Source organism: Lissotriton helveticus, chromosome 11 (genome assembly GCF_964261635.1).
Source record: "Lissotriton helveticus chromosome 11, aLisHel1.1, whole genome shotgun sequence".
In the NCBI taxonomy this organism is placed as follows: domain Eukaryota; kingdom Metazoa; phylum Chordata; class Amphibia; order Caudata; family Salamandridae; genus Lissotriton; species Lissotriton helveticus.
In genome coordinates, this window is record NC_136072.1 from 541,985,550 (window position 1) to 542,004,692 (window position 19,143).

Genomic DNA, 19,143 nt, shown 5'->3' on the forward strand with positions numbered 1-19,143 from the left:
CAAACCCAAACACACCCTAAACCCTAATATTAACCCTTGTACCCTAAAACCCAAACACACCCTAAACCCTAAAATTAACCCTGGCACCCCAAAACCCAAACACACCCTGAACCCCCAAATTAACCCTTGCATGCCAAACCCAAACACACCCTAAACCCTAATATTAACCCTTGTGCCCTAAAACCCAAACACACCCTAAACCCTAAAATTAACCCTGGCACCCCAAAACCCAAACACCCTAAACCCTAAAATTAACCATGGCACCCCAAAACCCAAACACACCCTGAACCCCCAAATTAACCCTTGCACCCCAAAACCCAAACACACCCTGAACCCCAAATTAACCCTTGCACGCCAAACACAAACACACCCTAAACCCTAACATTAACCCTTGTACCATAAAACCCAAACACACCCTAAACCCTAAAATTAACCCTGGCACCCCAAAACCCAAACACACCCTGAACCCCCAAATTAACCCTTGCACGCCAAACCCAAACACACCCTAAACCCTAAAATTAACCCTGGCACCCCAAAACCCAAACACCCTAAAATTAACCATGGCACCCCAAAACCCAAACACACCCTGAACCCCCAAATTAACCCTTGCACCCCAAAACCCAAACACACCCTGAACCCCCAAATTAACCCTTGCACACCAAACCCAAACACGCCCTAAACCCTAATACTAACCCTTGTTCCCTAAAACCCAAACACACCCTAAAATTAACCCTGGCACCCCAAAACCCAAACACACCCTGAACCCCCAAATTAACCCTTGCACGCCAAACACACCCTAAACCCTAATATTAACCCTTGTACCCTGGCACCCCAAAACACCCTAAACCCTAATATTAACCCTGGCACCCCAAAACCCAAACATGCTCTAAACCCTTAAATTACACCTGGCCCCCCAAAACACAAACCCAACCCTAAAATGACCCTGTACGCCCTAAAATCCAAAAGCCCTACAAACCCCCAAACTGTTTATGAATGCGGAGTGCGGGGAAGCGCTGCTGTGATTGCAAATGATACTTTCTGTACCCCCAGGATGCACTTCCTTCATACTTCCTTCATAGAGTATTTCCATGGAATCCGATTGTTAGACTTATTAAACAACTGCGGACAAACCTGCTCATGGCCCTAAAGAGGAATGGACTTGCAAAGGAAAACAAGCTTTGTAGAAGTCCTTGGGACTGCCGAATTCACTCCATCACAATACTAAAATACATTTGTAAAAAGCACAGCTGCCTCGAACACAATGCCAATGGAGAGCAGCTCTCTATCACTCTTGCATATCCTGAAGCCGGTGGATTCCTCTTGCAAAAGCCTACGCACATCCGGAAGCGCCGGAAGTGACGTCATTGGTCTGCGGCAAAAAGGAATACAAAATTTTCTAGCTATCGCAACAAGAATTTTAGATTCTATTAAGGACACGGAGGCGAGGATTATGCTTTCTCATTTCTTTACTGCACAACAGCAGCCAATGAAAGTAGTACTACAATAAGTAAAAAACAACATTTCCCATGAGGCTTTGAACCACGCCTCCAATAACAGTAACCAATCACAGTGGTAACAATCATATAAAGTATAGAGACACTAATCTGGCCTCCTCTTTCTTTGCGCGAACAGTCTAGTCACAGAGAACAAGTCCGTAACTCTCAACGGAGAGAACAGTTCCTTTGTACTTCTCAACGGAGAAAAAACATCCATAACTCGAAGGATCATCCTCCACCAGGGAAGAGCAGCAGCACCATCCATAGAGGGCGATTAACTCTTGTTGGAGTCGTTTCCTGAAACAGAAAAAGAAGTCTGAGAAAAATTCCACAAACCCTATGTCTCAAAGGGCGGGTACAAAGTTGTTAGGCATTCTTAATTCAAACAACTTACAGTTATCTAACTGTCCCAACGGGTGGGATAATCCTCGCCTCCGTGTCCTTAATAGAATCTAAAATTCTTGTCGCGATAGCTAGAAAATTTTGTATTCTATGGCAGGACCGGAGGCTTCTGATTATGCTGGTTCAAAGCTCAACAATCAAAGCTCATCAATCACAGCATCAGAAACATGAGGAATAGGTTTATAGTAGAACACTTTAAACATTGAATCCGAGGACCAGTCAGCAGCTTTCAAGATATCTTCCAAACGGGAACCCAATAAATAGGCTTTAGAAGCCATCGCACCTCTAGCTGAATGGGCACCATAAGTGGATGTATCAATGCCAGCTTCCGACATGATCCATCTAACCCATCTGGCCAAGGTAGCCGCAGCCACCGGTTTGAAAGGTTTTTCAACAGAGATCAGCAACTGGCCCAAAGGATCCACCCTATGTGCCAGAGTACGCTCTTCATAACACTTGAGGCATTGCAACACACATAGCTTGCTGTTATGTGGAAAGGCGGGATACTCCACAGAACGTGACATTGTCTTAGTACGTCGTGTAATAACAAAAGAAACACCCTGAGGGGAAAACATCCTACCAGCCAAATCTAGAGCCCTAACATCCGAAACTCTGCGACATGAAATAAGACACAAAAGCATAGTGAGCTTGGCAGAAAGTTGTTTCAACGACAAATCACCATTAGAGGGCCAGGTTTCCAACAAATTAAGTACCTTCGTAACATCCCACATTGTGGAATACCTGGGCCGAGGAGGATTGGCCACACGCACACCTTTAACCTCTTTAGTGCGGGCGGAATTCCGCCCGTACGCTGGGATTTACTCATTCCCATGTTTCATGACGAGCTGGGCTCGTCATGAGCGTGCGAGGAGGCTACCTCATGACGAGCCCAGCTCGTCATGAGCGTCGAAGGGGTTAAGCAACTTACAAACCAAGGGGTGCATCCCCACGGGGTTACCCTCGATGTGGTCGTGGCCAGCAGAAATTGCAGATCTGAAATTGTTAACCGACCTGTAAGCCAGGCCAGAGGCCGCACGTTCAGATAGAAAATTCAGAATTTCAGTTACATTTGATCCCACGGGATCCACTTGCCTTGAAAGGCACCAACCCACCCATTTCTTCCAAGATGCAGAGTATCGTTTCCGGGTGGAAGGAGCCCATGCTTGCTGTATAAAGCCGGAAGCTTCCTGTGAAAGGCCTGCAAGGCGGTCATGTCGCCTGAGAGCGTCCACACCATTAAGGTCAACAGATTCTGCAGGATTAAGGGATGACACGCTCCCACTGGGTCCTGCAGAAGCGTCAGGAAGACCGGGAGTCGGAACGGAAGATCCACAGACAACTCCAACAGTGTGGGAAACCACGACTGAGTCGGCCAGAACGGAGTCACCAACACTATTGTCGCTCCCTGCCGGGGTACCAACGCCGCTACTCTCGGGATCAGTGCAAACGGAGGAAAAGCATAATTCCTCCTTTGCCCCCAATGGTGGAGGAACGCATCCGTCCCCATAGCCATCGGGTCCGGTCTCCAACTGTAAAAAAGGGGGAGATGGGCATTGAGGCGGGATGCAAAGAGGTCCACTTGACAGGGGCCTCGCATAGTCATGATCTGTGAGAACAGCGATGGATGAAGTCTCCAATCGCTGAAGTCCCGGAGAAAACGGGAGTTCCAGTCTGCCACCTGGTTGAACTTCCCCGGAAGGTATTCTGCCACCACAGAGATCTTGCGATCCAGACAGAAGTGCCAAAATTCCTTCGCAATGTGGACCAGCATCCGGGACTTCGTCCCTCCTAAGCGGTTGATATATCTCACCGCTGAGACATTGTCCATTCGCAGGAGAATGCAACAATTGCTCTTCAGCGGTGAGACAGACCTGATGGCAAAAGACCCTGCTAACAACTCTAAACAGTTTATGTGTAGTGTAAGTTCGTCTGCTGACCATCGTCCTCCTGTGGTAAACTCTCCACAGCGAGCGCCCCAGCCCCATTGACTGGCGTCCGATTCGACTATCACATCTGGGGCTGCGCCGAAGATGGCTCGGCCATTCCAGGCCGACATGTGTTCCAGCCACCACTGGAGCTCCTCCCGGGCCTCCATGGAGAGCGGAATTAGGTGATCGTAGTGAAACTTCCTCTGAAGATAAAATATTTTCAATCTCTGAAGGGCCCTGTAGTGCAAGGGGCCGGGGAAGATGGCCTGGATCGACGAGGCCAGAAGGCCCACGATCCTCGCCAACACCCGCAAGGAAATTTTTTCTTTGGACAAGGTGGATGTAATCTCCCTCTTGATGGACCTGATCTTGTGGTGGGGAAGAAGTAAGTGAGCTGCAACAGAGTCTATCAGGAAGCCTAAAAACTCCACCTGTTGATTCGGTATCATCACCGATTTCTTGGTGTTGATGACGAAACCCAGATTTTGAAGCAGGGACGTCGTCCACTCCAAATGAGTGAGAAGAAGGGACCGATCCTGGGCTAGGATGAGCATGTCGTCCAGGTACACAATGAGACGCACCCCCATCTCCCGCAGACGCGAGATCACAGGTTTGAGAATCTTGGTGAATACCCAGGGGGCAGAGGACAGGCCGAAGGGAAGCACTTTGTAGCAATACCATCGCCCTTTCCAAGGAAACTGCAAGAATTTTTGATGAGAGGGGCAGATGGGGACCGTCAGATAGGCATCTTTTAGGTCTAGACGGACCATCCAGTCGTTCTCCAACAGGAGGTCTCGTAAAAGGTGGATACCCTCCATCTTGAAGTGGCGATAAACGACATAGGGATTGAAGTCTCTTAGATTCAAAACCAAGCGTTGGCCGCCACCCTTCTTCTGTACCAGGAAGACGTTGCTGCAGAACCCTTCGGGGATGAAGGGTCCGACAGCAATAGCCTTGTTTTGCAATAACTCTTCCAGCTCTGAGTCGATAAAACTCTGCTCTAGATGGGAAAAAAGGAGAGGCTGAGGGGGAGAGGGTTGAACGGGGCATTCCAACATCTCTATGTGATAGCCCTGAACTGTCTGCAGAAGCCAAACATCTGAAGTGAGGCACATCCAATTCTTTACAAAGCCACGCAGTCTGCCCCCTAAAGGGGCCAGGGGACACCTTTGACTTACCGGAGGATTGATTATCGAAGTTTTTGTATCCTCTGTTGACCCCACGATTGTAGCGACCTCTGAAGCCGCGGGATCTTGACGGGTAGAAGCCAGCCTGATCTGGTTCCTGTGTGTAACTTCTGCCCCGCCTGGGGGCGTAACCTCGTTGAGGACTTGGATTCGAGTAGCGGCCGGTCGAGCGTCCCCTGCCACGACCGGCCCTATTAGAGACCTGGTGTAACACTCTTTTCAAGGAGACTTGAGATTTATCCAATGAGGCAAAGGTATTGACAAATTTAGCAATGTCCTTGACAAAGTTGTCCCCAAACAACTGCCCTTCAGCCAGTTGACCCGGCTCCGATGAAGCCAGTTCAACCAATTGGGGGTCAATCCGGAGCAAGACCGACTTCCCCCTCTCAGAAGCCAAGGCGCAATTTGCGTTACCCAACATGCAAATGGCTCGTTGCGCCCAACCCGCCAGGACCTCAGGGTGGATAGCATCACCCGTTTCCTGAGCCTGGAGAGCCAGCTCTAGTATCTTAGCCAAAGGCCCTGAAAGGTCAAGGACCTTATCCTGGCACGCCCTGAGGGCGCGATCAATTCCTTTTTGGGATCTTTCTTGTATTTTTTGAGGAAAGTAGTCATGGACGGGTCAATGTCCGGGGTAATGGCCACCTTGTGGGCCAGATCGGGTCGGGGGCATTCAGACTTAAGGCGAGCTCTCACTTCCTTATCAAGGCCTTTGCGGAGGTGAGCCTCCAGATACTCCGCCACAGCTGGGGGTGGGACCCAATCAGAGGACCTAGGGTGTACGATGTCCGTTGGGTCAAAGGAAAAGGGCGAGGGAGTGACAGCAGCTGAGGCATGCTTGCGTTTCTTAGAGCGCTTTCGGGGCGCAGCATCAGAAGAATCTGTGTCCGTATCTGTATCAGTGGTGGTGACTTGAAGAGGGGGTGAGGGGGGGGGACGGGACGGTAAGGTCTTATCACCAGTGGAAGCCTCCTTCGACATATAAAGTTTATCATAGGACTGGGCGTGGGGCCAGGACGGGTCAAGAGCAACCTTCTTACGGCTAGGGGGACGAGAGGGATCCGGGGCAGGGAGGGGGTTTGGCTTACCAGGGACTAATAGATCCAGTTTCTTGGTCAGTAGAAGCAGGGCCGAGGAGAGGGCTTTATCAAGCTTAGCGTCCAGCCTTTTATCAATGAGATCTTCCATAGACTCCTCCTCGTAATACTCATCATTGCCCTGGTAATCACACGCAGCGCCCTCCTCATTGCAGTACTCAGTATCTGCCATCTTCACAAGAGACTACGCAGTCTCACTATACAGTCCCCAGAGGGAAGCAGAAAAACACCAGCCCAGTCAGGGGCGTCAATTTGGGGAAGTGCCAGGCGCAGGAGCCGTAAATACAATGAACGCCAAAGTGTAAAGTCCAGTTCTAGGACTAATGGAGGGACATGAACCCCAAATCAGGGGTGCCAAAAATTATCCCCTCCTTTCACAGTCACTGGGAAGGCAGGGGTTAAAGCCTTAGGGCTCCGATTGCCAATCCGGTGTAAAACGCTGCTTTGGAAGGTCGAAAAACGGCCCCACGGCTCCTGGCCCGCTGCGTGAAGGCCCCTTTCAGCCGGGGCTAGAGCGTCCGGTCGGCACAAGGGCTGCGCGCGTACAATAGGCGTGCTCGAGCCCCGAAGACGCACGCAGGGCCGGCCGGGCGCCTGCGAGTGCCTCCTTCCCCGAGGGGGGGGCGAAATCCCTCTTGATCGCGACCGCGATCACCTGCGGCTACCGCCGCGAGCAGCGAACGAGGGGCAGCAGAGGGGAAGCCTGCAAGCGCAACACGCGCTGAAACTATACCTACGGGGGAAACGGAGCGGGCGGGACAGCACCGCTCCGGTATCGGAAAGGGGGGGGGGAGGGGGGAGAAACACCGACCGCGGCGTCTACAACAAGGCGGCACAGCGCAGCACGATCAACGGGCAATAAGCATCAACAAAGCACCATAAAAACGGTAAACGTTAACTTGCCCTGTAAATAACATGAAACATCAATGTACTATAATAGTCATGTAAATAACAAGCATTAACAGTGAAAATCATGCGCCAGGGGCGAATATTGTACAGTGAAAACAATCATATAAAGTAAGGAGCACTTATCTGGGCTGCGGAGCAGCAAAGAAAGAGGAGGCCAGATTAGTGTCTCTATACTTTATATGATTGTTACCTCTGTGATTGGTTACTGTTATTGGAGGCGTGGTTCAAAGCCTCATGGGAAATGTTGTTTTTTACTTATTGTAGTACTACTTTCATTGGCTGCTGTTGTGCAGTAAAGAAATGAGAAAGCATAATCAGAAGCCTCCGGTCCTGCCATAGAATACCGTCCGTGAGTGCAATGGCCATAATGGACGATGGATCGGGATCGGTCTTTTTATTTTTCCAACTCCACTCCCAAAGCATCACAAGTTCATCGATTCCAGCGTGTATACTCCGGTAAGTGCTGCAGCTGCTAGGTAGAGGTTAGTCCATCGGGGCAAGCTCCACGGATCTGCACGCGCCCATATCCAGGGTCAGCCCCCGATTTTAGCGCAGCTGCCTTCATTAAAAAAGAGCAGCCGTCCTCCGCTCTCGGTCCCAGCTGCTCAGTTTCCGTCCCAGACGAGCTTCCTCATTTTTCGGAAAGCACAAGTTTTCATTAAGTGGGCCAGACGCAGGTTCTAGCAGATAAAGAACAAGCATTTACAATGCAACGGTTTTGCCTTTGCAGCCAGCATGCGATCCTACACGCAGAACCCCCAACAGCACAATTTACAAACTACAAGCATTGGCATTGAATTTAAAGCATATTTAATTATATATGATGACAAAAAAATAATTATAAAAAAGCGTTGGCTAATCCTACGAGTCGAAATGCACATGACATCTCTTATGACCAAGTAAATTCCAGCAGCAAAAGTCCCATAAACCAACACATACCATAAACACAGCACCTCAACACACAAGTAGCGTTTCAAGGCACTGCTGCCCCTCTCTAATCACATGCTGATGGATGTACCCCGTCCTAAAATTAAAAGTGAAAGGGGAGGGGGGGCGGGAACGGACACACGGACGGGGGGGGGGGGGGAACGGCGGACAAAATACATAAACTTACCTGATTGCCTCGTGGGAGCCAGCTGCCCCTTCCACCATTGCCCCTCCAACTCCATGGCATGGGAGAGGCGCAGCTCCGGGACACCCGTGCACCGCTCCGACCTGTGGTTTCAAGAAAGACAACGGAGAGTGAAAGGGGAGGGGGGGCGGGAACGGGCACGCCCTGACAACAAAAAAAAAAACTCCTGACGGATAGAGGAGTGACGAGTGCATACAGCGGGACCTGGCCACGGGCAGCGGAAGCATTTACGGCCGGAAACACGAGGGGGGGGGGGGAGGGGCGGGAACGGGGCACACACGGGCAGCGGGAGGGGGGCGGGATATCAAATAAAAATGCAGAGCACTGACCACAAATGAAGCAGGGATTACCCACCTACCACCCTCACACTGAGGTGGATGCCAGATCACCAAGCCCATCAACCTGTGTAACTGGCCCAGAGGGATAAATCTATGGCCGTTCCCACACTACTTTGCTTTACTAGTCCGGAGCAGGCCCAACAGTATCCCTCCACAGAGCTCGTAGACAAGCACTGCACCAAAACACGAAGAGAGCAAGTAATTGGCGAAGCACGACTTTACTGGAGCTGCCTTACATTACAACACATTGCCAAGGAATCCTTGCCAGGATCCGAGAAATATTTCAAACTTTTCTCCTCTCCTGCCAAACATCTCTACTGCTAATCATGACCAGTCGATCCCTTTGTTCTAACGAAACCATTTGCTGTTTCCAACTGTGGTAAATGCTTTGGCACCAGGCTTGTCAATGCTTTCTTGGCTTCGGGGCGCGTCCTCCATAAAAAGGAAAACCAGCCAAAGCAAGGAGCGGGACCGGGACGAAGAAGGACTGCGGGCGGAGGGAGGGGGGAAGAGCAGGACGGAAGGAGCTGCGGGCGGAGGGGAGGGGGGGGGGGAGCGGGACCGGGACGAAGAAGGACTGCGGGCGGAGGGAGGGGGGAAGAGCAGGACGGAAGGAGCTGCGGGCGGAGGGGAGGGGGGGGAGCGGGACCGGGACGAAGAACACTCACCTGGGCTTCCTCCAGCAGCTGTGGTCGCCATAGAATGACAAACAAACACAGAAGAAAAAAACAAAACGAAACTCCGCCCACCGCCGCGATGACGACATCGCAGAGGCGGAGAGGGAAAAAATAGCGGGAACTCCCCCGAATCTGGTCCGGCCTTTGACGGACAGATCCGGCTCCCAATGGCTAGCCTCCATTTATGGAGCTAGCCAATGGGAGGAGGGGGCGAGGAGGGGGCGGGATACCCGACCCAAACAGAGAAACATAAGGATTTTGCTAGCGCATGCGTACTTCGTACGCATTGCCAGCAAAACCTAAAAACCAAATACATCTGTTATTTGTGTATTCCCACCGAGCCAGCGTAAGGTAGTTCTTTACTGAACACCTTCACCTCTTGGTGGGTGGGCTGTGCTGTTGGGAGTCTGCAAGACGTCTGAAGGTTGTAAAATGCTTTAGGAAGGGTGCAAGAAAGGATTTAGTTGAAAAAAATGCAACACTGGTGCGGGAAAAAAAGGAAAGTAGTTGAGGCAGTGTGAAACATTTGTTTATGTAAAGCAGAGTAAAACGGGATTGTTCTGGGGCTAAAGGGAACGAATTGTGTGAGTCTTCAAGTGCCACCGTCACTGCCCAGTTATTGTCCAACCAAGTCTGCCAAGGGAAACCCAGATGTCCGGCTTACATGTGAGTTTTCATACGGCCTACAGCCCCCCTACCCTGTCTTGCCTTACACTTTGAGCACATATAGAGGGTGCAAGAAGCAATGACTCGCAAAACTGTATGTGACACATATCTTCACATGCAGGGTGAATTCTAGGTCGACCTGTGGAATCACAACTAAAAAGGAAGTAAGTGTTTTACAGGTCTATTTAAAAGTGTATTCAAATTTGTGTTGTAGCTAAATGTGCACCACAAGAAATCTTGTGCACGGTTTCCAACTGCTAATCTGGCACAGACTGTAGCGTTCTTTACTAGTCTTAATCTACATTAGTGTGTGATGACTGATGGTGGGGATTGTGACTGCCAGAAAATGGTATAGCCGCAACATCTGCATGCCCTTTCCAATACAAACCGCAGTCATGACAACAGACCCTTTATTTCGTTTGAGAAAAATATCCGGCATCTACAGCTTCATCCAACTTTTTGTTTAAACTGCATCAGCAACTTCCATGGGCCACTTTTCTCAAACCCATGTTGTCGGAAACAAATGAAGCACAGCCCTGCTATGCTTATCAAGTCCCAGACAACAAATCTCAGTACCCTTTGTCCCCACTTAATCTAGTTCCAAAATCACAGGGCAACTTAGTTCTGGAGCATTATTATGTTGGCTATTGCCACCTCAACTGACTATTACAAAATTACTTTTTGGTGGCCTGTCCAGTGCAACAGTAGGTGGTTGGGATGCAAGTGTTTCCCCTCTGACTGTATGTCTACTTTGTGAGGAAGTCATACCACTGGCAAGCACAGCTGAACTCGCTGGTTGCAAATGGAGTTCCAAGCAGCCTAAGTAAGGTCTATGAGTAGATGGCAAAAGAATAGGAACAGTTGTCACGAAAACAAAAGAGGGGCTTCAAGCAAGTGTGCTGGATAATGATTGGGAATGGGTGTCCGGTGCGGTGCGGAGGTGAAATGGAGTCTTCGGTGACAAGAAGTAGGTGAAGTGGAATGGAGCTTTTGTTAATAGAGTAGAGGAAGAAGGGAGCATGTAGAGTGTGGTAGGAGAGTAGCTGTGCAGACAGAACAGAGAGCCTGCTTGCGGTTACAAATTGGAGGAAAAATGGGTACGTAGCTAGAGGTGGGTGAGTATTATAGCAAGAGCCCTGGACCCTGCCTATGTTGAAAGATTGGAATGAAAAGGGGAATGGCGATGCAGGTGACAGACTGGATACCATAAGGCAAGCTCGGGCCTGTGATGAGCAAAAATGGAAGTCTGATTTGTGAGAGAATAGACGAAAGGGAACATGCAGGCTGTGGTGGGAGACCAGAGGTGGAGCAGGGAGAGTTGAAAAATAAGAGGGTGAAGAGAATGTATGGTATACTTTAGGAGTTGAGGGAAGGAACTCGTGAGTCTGTGTTAGGTCTATGGGATATGCAAGCCTATGGTGCTTGAGGACAAAGGAGCAAATAGGTTTAGTACCCATAGACCAGTAAATCCAATTAGGTAACACCTAGGAAAAGTTAATCTCTTTATATGGTAAGTAGATTTATGTTGTTTTTAGTCCCCTGGACAAGAAGACTTTAAAAAAAAATCTACACCCTGTACCTGGCTCCATACCCACTTTCGTATGCAAGAGTGTAGTATAAAACCTTGAATGAAGAGGCAAGTGTCATTCCTAGGGAAGCTGCACGTCGTCCTTGCCAAGGAACAGGCGTGGCAGGAACCTCCACTTTTGCTTTCAACACCAGCGGCGAAGCAAGTGGGCCCTAGAGAAAGCACGAAAAATGGCTCTCCTCGCCGCTGGTAGAGTCCTAATAGGTAACAATGAGAGCTCTGTGTGCCCCTGTGCAAGCCCTTACTGCGCCATTGATACCTACTCCCCTGTTGCTCACCCCATACCGGGTTCAGCTCCCATGGGCGCTGAATACGAAGAGACGGGCAGACCATAAATCCAATAAGCGCACAGCACACTTAACAAAAAAAAGGAAGACACGCACTGTCGTATTGTGCACATGTATGGTACCGTAAGCAAGTTGTACTAGTTCCATCTCCGCCTTTCAAACACACTGAGCTTAATGATGATGGACAGCGAAGTAGAAAAAAATGACCAAGACATAGTAGCAGGTTATTTATTTAATTTATTTGTGCGTTTTTATATAGCGCGGACCCGAAGGTGTCAGAGCGCTTCACAATAGGAACAGAACTGATACATGAGAACATTACAAGTGAAAAAACCCCAAAAGCAAACGTTACATTGAATGAAGCAGGACTGCGGGCGGAGGGGGGGGGGGGGGGGAGCGGGACCGGGACGAAGAAGGACTGCGGGCGGAGGGAGGGGGGAGCAGGACGGAAGGAGCTGCGGGCGGAGGGGAGGGGGGGGGAGCGGGACCGGGACGAAGAAGGACTGCGGGCGGAGGGAGGGGGGAAGAGCAGGACCGGGACGAAGAACACTCACCTGGGCTTCCTCCAGCGGCTGTGGTCTAACGGCCGCAAGCTGAAAGACACAATCGGGGCAGAGGCGCTTTTACCATCACCAGCTCCGTGGTGGAAAGGAGTAGGAACCGGAGGATCGCAGAAGTGCCGGCAATGCCGGACCAGATTCGGGGCTTTCGGCTGACGTCGCGTGACGTCGGCAAAAGCCAAAGAATCTCGGGAACGCCCCCGAATCTGGTCCGGCATTGACGGACAGGCCCCTCGTCCAATGGCTAGGCTCCATTTATGGAGCCAGCCAATGAATGACGAGGGCCGACCCAAAGCCACACTACAGTTCTCATCAGGTTTTCGCCTGCGCGAAAAAGATGCGCAGAGCGCATCTTTTCGCCAGGCAAAACCTAAAAAAGGACAATTTCTTTGGTTGATGTGGCACCCGATGCGTTGGCTGCACACTTTTTCAAGCCGAGCCGAGGGTGTACGCCTGACCGGGTGGAATACTAAGATAAAGGTGTGTGCTTCGTGTTAGTGTAATGAATGCCTGCGTTGCAATGTGTGTGCGTGATTGCGTGTGTGTTTGATCTTTGTCTGTATCAGCATGCCTGCTTGTTTATGCACCTTTTGTGTTTGAGCATGTGTATTTTGTGTATGTGTGGTAGTGCGTGCCTGTGTAAGTTGTGGAAAATTGCAAAAAGCCTAAAAAATGTTTTACAGCAAGTTCTTCGCCGTAAGGAAAAATAAATTACTGCCCGTGAAATCATCACAACATTGTACCCAGCGTTAATTTCCGAACTAACACTAGGCGAAAACTAAAGTTTGCCGCCATCTCTGTCGTAGGTTGTAACTAGCTACATGATTTGGTGCAGTTTCCAGATTTCGAAAGACTACACCAGTGGCATAACAAAGGCCTCGAGTACAGGGGGTCCCGTACTCCAGGGAGCCGCTCAGCACAGTAACGTGGCCTCAGAGCTCCTGAGAAAGTCTGGAGGGCAGCCTCTCAATGTGATCTGCAGGGGTCTCACCAAGTTTCATTACGTTATTGCTCCACACTATATACAAACATTATTCCTTCATTTAAACTTCTTCGTGGCATGACATGTAAGGGATGTCTCATGTTATATTTTAAATGACTCATTTATAGCACTGCAGATGTTTATATTAGGGGGAAGTCTGCGCTTGTAGGCAGAGAACACAGTCATTATGTAACTTCACCTTAGTGTGTCATTTCAACTGTTAATTTTACACCCTCCTTCATCCAGGGCATTGCCATATCATGAATCCACATCCCAATAACAAAGCCGTGTGCATCAGAAGGAGAAAAGGACCCCTTGTGTCATTACAGCGCTGCTCACTGAGGAGCATGGTGCCAAGGCACAAAGAAGTCGCTTTTCCCTTTTTCCGATGCAGGCTTTTTCTCACGAGTTGATTTTTCACCCTTACTTGCCACAGTCACTCACTTATGCTTGCTGGATGACTTTCCATTTGATGACAAAGTGCAAAATGCCCCCAAAGATGACCCCGTCTGCCCACTACCACACATAATGTACCCATCACATCAACATCTTTAATGCATCCTCTGTCATTTGAGGTTGTGCCTCGTTAATGTTCATCTCAATGGAAAAGGAAGTCCCTTAGCCTCTTATGGATCCAGAAGTGCAGTGACTCTGGAAAATTGTGTGAATGGAAGCTTCCTCAAGCCCCAACACTCTTTACAACGAACCTATGTGAAAAACCCTTTTTGTGAAGAAGGGGTTTTAGGACATTACAAATATTCTCCAGTTCACTTTTTTTCTTAGCTGAGCATCTTTCATGAAGTCAAAGAAGCCTACTGTGACAGAGAGAAAAGTTATTTTAGGTTAAGCAGGATGGAAGGTCTGCACTCAGCCCCTGTGTCTATGACCACCACAACTTGCGGGGCAACCGCCAGGTCCACTTCAAGTCAGCCACTTCCCTGCGCTCTCTCCTTCCCTGCGCTCTCTCCTTCCCTGCGCTCTCTCCTTCCCTGCGCTCTTTCCTTCCCTGCGCTCTCTCCTTCGCCCCTCTCTCGCTCCTTCGCGCTCTCCTTTGCTCGCGCTCTCTCTCTCCTTTGCTCGCTCTTTCTCTCTCTCTCTCTCTCTCTCTCCTTTGCTCGCTCTCTCTCTCTCCTTTGCTTGCTCGCTCTCTCCTTTGCTTGCTCGCTCTCTCTCTCTCTCCTTTGCTCGCTCTCTCTCTCTCTCCTTTGCTCGCTCTCTCTCTCTCCTTTGCTCTCTCTCTCTCTCTCTCCTTTGCTTGCTCGCTCTCTCCTTTGCTTGCTCGCTCTCTCTCTCTCTCCTTTGCTCGCTCTCTCTCTCTCTCTCCTTTGCTCGCTCTCTCTCTATCCTTTGCTCGCTCTCTCTCTCTCTCTCTCCTTTGCTCGCGCTCTCTCTCTCCTTTGCTCGCTCTCTCTCTCCTTTGCTCGCTCTCTCTCTCTCCTTTGCTCGCTCTCTCTCTCTCTCCTTTGCTCTCTCTCTCTCCTTTGCTCGCTCTCTCCTTTGCTCGCTCTCTCTCCTTTGCTCGCTCTCTCTCCTTTGCTCGCTCGCTCTCCTTTGCTCGCTCGCTCTCCTTTGCTTGCTCTCTCTCCTTTGCTCGCGTGCTCTCTCTCCTTTGCTCGCGTGCTCTCTCTCCTTTGCTCGCTCGCTCTCTCTCCTTTGCTCGCTCGCTCTCTCTCCTTTGCTCGCTCGCTCTCTCTCCTTTGCTCGCTCGCTCTCTCCTTTGCTCGCTCTCTCTCTCTCCTTTGCTTGCTCTCTCTCTCTCCTTTGCTCGCTCGCTCTCTCTCCTTTGGTCGTGCTCTCTCTCCTTTGGTCGTGCTCTCTCTCTCTCCTTTGGTCGTGCTCTCTCTCTCTCCTTTGGTCGTGCTCTCTCTCTCTCCTTTGGTCGTGCTCTCTCTCTCTCCTTCGCTCGCTCTCTCTCTCCTTCGCTCGCTCTCTCTCTCCTTCGCTCTCTTTATTTCAAAAATGATAATTTTATTTAGAGCTCAGGAAAAATCGCCTATTTTAGAAATCAGTTAAAGTTTAGCAAAGAACAGATAATTCCAAATTCATTCTCTCCTAACATCCCTAACTAACACCCTCATCGTATCCTTCAATCCTGCAAAGCAAACAAATAAATCATAAGAGTCTTACATCCAGGAATCGGCCTCAGTCGGGCAGCACTTCCAGTAGAAATCGAAAAAGCGACCCCTTCTAGACAAAACCAGGGGGTTTTATACCTTAATTCCCTAAATTAATCTATCTAAAAAGTAACTATCACTACTTATTCAAACTCTGATTGGACAAATTCGGGGTGGGTGAGCATCATCTCATCATTACAACATCATTTTCTCGTTGGTTCAGCAGAAAAATAAAGGGTCTTTCTTTTAGGACAGTCCATAGCTTAGCTATTTCTTTAAGTTGAAACATCGCCTCCCATTCCCACGATCACAACATTCAAGCGTGCATGTTTGGCACCCATCCTAGGTTCCGGGCCAGGGTAGCCTTGAACCTCCTCGAGCACAGGCAGTTCACTCTGACTTGCAGGTTTTGGCGCGCTTGCGCTGTCCAGCTCTTGCTCACTGTCACTGTTTACCCGAGCGTCCATTTTTTTATCTAGGCCTCAGAAGCCACTTTTGGAACTATCATAGAAACAAACACAAATTCATGTTAATTATTGAATTTAAACCCATTCTGTTTACCTCCCACCATACTAATGTTTCCCATTAGTTGTTACCTAGCAAATAAGCCACACAAATGCGTTTTATACTTACATAATCGACCACTTCTTAGCACAAAAACGTGTACAATAAGCACATTTAGTCTGCTTTTGTTTATATTTAAGCTGCGCATTAATTCACAACACAATAACACATATTAATTAATTATATGGCAACATGCAAGCAAAATAAGTACTCCCGTGTATAATAAAATGTGTGTATCTTATTCTATGGTTGATTAATTTCACAAAACACCTTTAGTAAATGTTATCGTTATGGGACATTGACTTCAAGAGGGGTACACAAAATTTTGCGTTTGCCACCTCGCTCCATCAGTAGCAGGCATCTGACTCTCTATGCATTTGTGGGGATAGGTAACTTGATTTCCCATCACAACCCCCAGTGTGAAAGTTTACTTATTGATAGTTCTTCTATTTCTCTCATAATGCCTCTACTTTGCTATTACTATTTGTCCTGAGCAGCAAGACCTAAGCATACACTTTGGGTCTCCAAAAAAAAAGTTGATTATTAGGTAATTTCCTCAATGGCCTTCAGTGCATGCCCAAACACTTCTTTGTAGTCCAAAATCTAGGCATATTAGATAGACATTTCACCAGGTCAGTGTACTTTTTGGGGTGCTTTTCTCCAATTAAATCTGTAAATCACTTTGATATGCTTTGTATTTTACCTCTGAAACTTAAACCACACAAACTAATTCCTTATTTTCATATCTAGCAGGACATAATCATGGTTTCATTCAACGTCCTGTTTTTCACTTGCGATCATTCTGTGTGTTCGAAAAGATGGTGACTTCCTGCTTTTGGACAATCCCGGGGAAGTTCTTTGTAAATAGCTGGTCGAAAATCTAGATGAACCTGGTCGGACCATCACCGAAGAGAGATTTTAAAGCTACGATTCTGTTCCAATCATCTGGTAAGCACAATAAGTAAACCTTTATAATAAGGTTGCAACTGCAGGATAATGGTACAAATTACCAACCTGTTTCAGTAAAAACCTAGATTTGTGCTTAATCCAATAATGGACAGTAAAAATGAACATGCATGTCCTCACATATGCCTTGGATTGCTCTCCAGAGGCAAATGTAACACTTATGAAAAGGGCTGAAATGTTTAGCTTGTGGCGCTACTATAAGGCAGCCATTTTTGGATAAACTATTTTATTTAGGCAACTTTTTTCAGGAGGTTCAAGTTCAGGCTTACAATGTGTACTGTCTATTAAGGAAAACTTACTTACTTGGTTATGGATAGATTGTACATTTGTCCTTTATTATCAATACCTCTTTATTGATATATTATGGCTAGTGTGTGAAGATATATTGCAAGTGGTTAATGTGTTATCTGTTTTGAAGTTTATATGTTAATATATATTTTTTCTCTTGCTTTTTTTTAGTGAAGAAACTGTGTCTAATGATTCAGGATATTTTTCAAGAGATCATTGCAAGCTATTCTGGCACTTTGAAATCTTTCTGCATGCAATGTTTTTAAATATGGCTGCTTTATACTGTTGGCGGGAACCTAGCAAATATTACATTGTTAGCCATGAAAAGATGCCAACTCAAAAAAAACACTCTTCCTATATATATTTTTTAATATGTAACCTAACATGATGGCAAATAGTTAATAGTTGTGTTATTTTGCAGACTGATATGCAGCAGTTGGTGAAGGACTCAAATGATCCTTCACGGTTCAAAGATGTTCTCATTCCAAAGCGGAAATTGCACAAGCTCTTGGAGGAAGCCAAGGCAGCTCGGGACAGTGCAGGTTTTCTTCTCAATGGTATCAGCGAAATACTTTTTTCTCCAAAAGAACTTGCATCTGCAAAAGGTGTAAAGAAGGCTCGTGCTGGAACAGCTGTTCTTGATGAGGAGAAGGTCAATGCATTATTTGGTAAGATATTACAAATGTTCAATGTAACATTCATTCGATCTTGGATTGCGAAAATTCATTATTATACATGGTACATGGTGTTAAAGGTTTGCATGTGTGGTCTGGTATCATATAATGGTAAGATGACTCAATCATTACTCAAGCGATGTCTGCAAAAGAGCAAGAAGAGCAATGGGGGTCTTGTAATTTATTAACAATTTGTGCTGAGTTTGTGCTTCAAATCTGGCACAAAGCCGTGAGTTGTGATTTTATTTCTAAATCTGTGGTCCAGGTGAGGGGCTCAAACTGGATGAATGGGTGATAGCAAACTGAACTTATAAAATACTGTGCTTGCAGCTTTTATTTAGCCACATGTGCCTCTTTGACCAAGTGCCCTTAATGTTACACTTATGAACCCTTTTAACCCTAACAATATCTCATCTGGCACTCTATATGAAATAATGGAACAAACTTTTTAAAGGAAGCTCAGCCCTATTAAAATCTAAAAATAGTCGTAACATGATACTGATGTATGTTATTTTATTTTTCCAGAGTTTATGAAGTCTGTGTGCAGTACCAATGGCTGGCCATCACTGGACTAGAGAAGTATGAGAAGGAAGCTGGCGATAAAGATTTGCAATGCTAGGAGAGGATTAAAGAAAACTCTGAATCTAGAATCAAACTACTAAGTTGCTGGTTTCCGTTAAGCAATTTGTTCTGGTTGCAGTAGCCTGGCCTTTTTTCCCTCCTTTTTTTCCTGGACTTTTTTCTGGATTTTTCCTCTTGTTCGGTATCCTGGCCCCCATGGGGCTAAATATGTGCTTGCGATAAATAAAATTACAAGTTGACACATACCGTTTGAACATTTTTCATTTCACCACTGTTTGGTTTAGTCTTTTGCCACTGGTCACCATGTCAAACCGCTTCAGATAATGCTCTGCACCTCAAAATAAGGCAAGTCCCAGTGAGCCAGGAGTATGGGAGTAGCAGCACGCGTAAACAGTAGGGGCCCGTATAGGGCGTGCTGTGGGGAGGGGAAGGGTATCAAACATGGACATACGCGGAACGGAGAAGTGTAACTACTTTCCTTCGTTCTGTTGTATGTCCGTGTTTGCTACCCTGCCCCTCTCCGCCATTGCTACCGCCCTGTTGCACGCCCTATGCAAGCCGCTACTGGTTGTTACGCTTATCTGAATGCAAAGTATAACATTCTTGCAGACCACTACTTTTGTATGAAGGTGCTTGTGGTATTTCTGCAGCAGAAACCTAGCTAAAATTGCATTTTTCAGATTTATTTTCAACAGGTATCTACCTC

At 47.7% G+C, this 19,143-nt stretch overlaps 1 long non-coding RNA gene across 1 annotated transcript; it reads left to right on the forward strand.

The window, feature by feature from the left end:
- The first annotated feature begins 16,801 nt into the window (after positions 1-16,801).
- LOC144790654 (uncharacterized) lies at positions 16,802-18,669 on the forward strand. The gene is made up of 3 exons (XR_013602246.1): positions 16,802-16,875; positions 17,603-17,849; positions 18,381-18,669. It is a non-coding gene; the product is annotated as an uncharacterized LOC144790654 (long non-coding RNA).
- The last annotated feature ends 474 nt before the right edge of the window (positions 18,670-19,143 follow it).